Below are 2,909 nucleotides of genomic sequence, written 5' to 3'. Positions count from 1 at the left end.
AGTGTCACCCCCCGTGGCGGCCAATTTCTAATTTTTTTTGCAGGGGGGGGGGCTAAAATGATAAATTTTGATGTAAAAAAAAAAATGACCATAAAAAAACTCACCGGAGGCTGGAAGTGCATTTTTCGCAGTCCCTCCAGTCACCAGCAGGTGTGAGCAAGCAGGGAATCCCCAGCGGCAATGAGAGAAAACTCGTTTTCTATGCAAGGTAAACTCAGGTATTCTCACCAACTTGACTCAGGAATGGTATAGGAATGGTCTTAACACTTTTCTGTCCAATTCACACCCACAAAAAAAAAAAAGATCATATTATTTCATAAAGAAATTGTGTTTTTTGGGGAAAAAAATCACTTTCTCATGCAACACTATATGTATCACTGTCAATGCATTGCCTTACAGTTACAAGAAAATATGCATAACTTGACTTCACAATGTACAGCCCTTTCACTTACAGTTAATTATTTACAACATGCCTTCAGTATACACAGACATTACCAGAGTATTTTTGGTCATCTCACTGTGAATACATCGTCTAACACTTATGAGAATATACATAAAACTTTACTCCATAACGTTCAGTCCTTACACTTACGAGAAAATATTTACAACATGTCATTACTGTATGCAGTAATTATAACACTTTCTGATCGTCTTTTTTCGTATTTACAACACTTTTTGAGCATCTTTTTATTGTTCGTCATTACCACACTATTGTTTCTCAATAGTTAGCGAGAGTGTGGTACTCCTCGAAGCATGGGTATACGCACAGTCCTACATCACACTCTGCACACATATACCTTTTCCGCTGAGTATGTGGCCCTACAGTGCTGTTTGCACACACGTGACACCTCCGCTGGGAATTCTGACGTTTTGCACTTGGAGGGACGATTTTTGGTAAGTGTCTAGAGGTGAGGCAGAGAGGTGTGGCGGCGGTGTGGCAGTGGCGAGCAGCACTTCTGTCTTCCCCATATTCCCCCATTATTTCCCGCACTAGCTCACGAATATAGCCCTCGAAGGTCTCCTGGATGCCAGTGGTATGTGCGTGGAGATAGTGAGCACCGAGGACGGTGATGTCGAGGAGATGGAAGAATAATTTTTTATACCCTTTCATCGTGGGCCTGGCACAGTCAACGCTGGAAATCATGGCATTTGATTGATCCACCTGTCGCATATTTACATTGTACGCCAAGACAGGTTCTGGTTTTCTGACGTGGCGCCGCCCTTCTGCCCTGTAATCTACACTGTCTGTGCAGTGTACAAGGGGCCAATGAGCAGACGAGAGGAGGAATACTTTGTGGCTGTGGTGCCATGCTGTTGTGAGGATATTATGTGATTTGTTAAAAACAACCTCGTGTTTCTGAAGCTTCCTCCCCACCTTCACCATGTGCCGACGGTTCTTCTTTACAGTGCAGCACAGACTAGTTTCCTGCAGGTGAAGGTACCTGCCGAGAAGGGTGCTTGTTTACCAATTATCGAGGTATAATACATGCCCACGGTGAAGGTATTCCTCGACCATCGTTTTTACCACAGCCCCTGAGAGTTCCAAACTTCTATCTTCTGTGATGTCCATCTGAACACCTGTGTACAGGAGTACGTCCTGCACATACCCTGTCTTACAGTCTCACATCACGAAGATTTTGAACCCAAACCTGTGTCTTTTGCTGGGGATATACTGACGAAAAGTAATATCACCTCTCCATAGCACTAAACTCTCATCTATGACTTGGTATGGAGAGAAGGAGGTACGAAATTTCTCTCGAAGGTGATCAAAAACCAGATGTATCCTCCTCATCCTGTCCGTGTTGTTTGCATTTGCAGGGTCAAGGGTGTCAAAAAAATTGAAGGCGGCTCAGGATGTACTGAAAATGATTCCTTCTGATCACCTTGCCAAAAATTGGTGTCACCATTACTGGATCCACAGTCCAATACAAGTGAAGCTGATTTTTTTTTTCAATATCCCCATCAAAAGCACAAGTTCTAGGAACACATACATTTCACCCAGGGTCACGTCAGGTTCAACCAAACGGCTGTGTCGTGTCCATGTTGTTCCCCCATGTTAAAATGCAGCAAAGGCGTTGGTCAGGGCCACAATCTTCAAAACAAACTCCACAGGAAAGTAGTTCCTGAAAAAGTCAAACCTACTGGAGGTATGGTGAAGTTCAGGGACACTACACCTGGCCTCATTTTCGTGGGCGAACGAGTGAATGTGGGGGACAAAGTCACTACCGTCCTCCCACTCCCACGTTGTTTCCTCCTCATCATCATCGGCTCCATGTTCCTCAGGCTGTGGGGAAGCATGGGGTAGTGTGGAGAATGGGGGAAGAGTTTCACGTGAGGTGCTGGGTGTGGGGAAGGTGAGAAGACTTTGTCCTGAGGTGCTGGACTGAGCAGGGTCACGTGGAGGCAAGGGAGAGCGTGGGTGAGATGAGTCACTCTCCCCCAACAATGGAACTTTCCCAAATCTTCCACGCTTCCTCCTCACATTTTCCTCCCCACTTGGTGAAATCCTTTGCCTCCCCAACCACCCCTCAACTGCAGGACTACCTTCCTCCTCCCTTTCCTCCTCATTGTCGTGACGTGCAAGACGACGACGTGCAGGTGACCTCCTACCACGTGTTACCCTAGTGTAGCCCACATACCTGGATTTTCTAGGTAAGGGAATTTCATCATCACTACTACTTTCCTCCTCAGGCTGGATGCAGTCCTTATCATGCACGTCGTCATCCTCCAAATCGCTTTCCCCAGTGTAGGGAACCCTCAGGAGGTCCTGAATCTCCTTGTCAGAGAGACCACGGCGAGACATCACTGCACTGTTTGACTGACACAAGCAGAGTGAGGCAGAGCGAGCGTGAGGTGAGAGCGTGTCGGCGTATGGGCTAGGCCGCCTGAGGGCAGGTAGAGGAAGGGTT

The sequence above is a fragment of the Coenobita brevimanus genome, chromosome 19, assembly GCF_032717465.1.
Source record: "Coenobita brevimanus isolate Jiangsu-jjx chromosome 19, ASM3271746v2, whole genome shotgun sequence".
Lineage (NCBI taxonomy): Eukaryota > Metazoa > Arthropoda > Malacostraca > Decapoda > Coenobitidae > Coenobita > Coenobita brevimanus.
Note: the sequence above shows the minus strand (reverse complement) of the source record.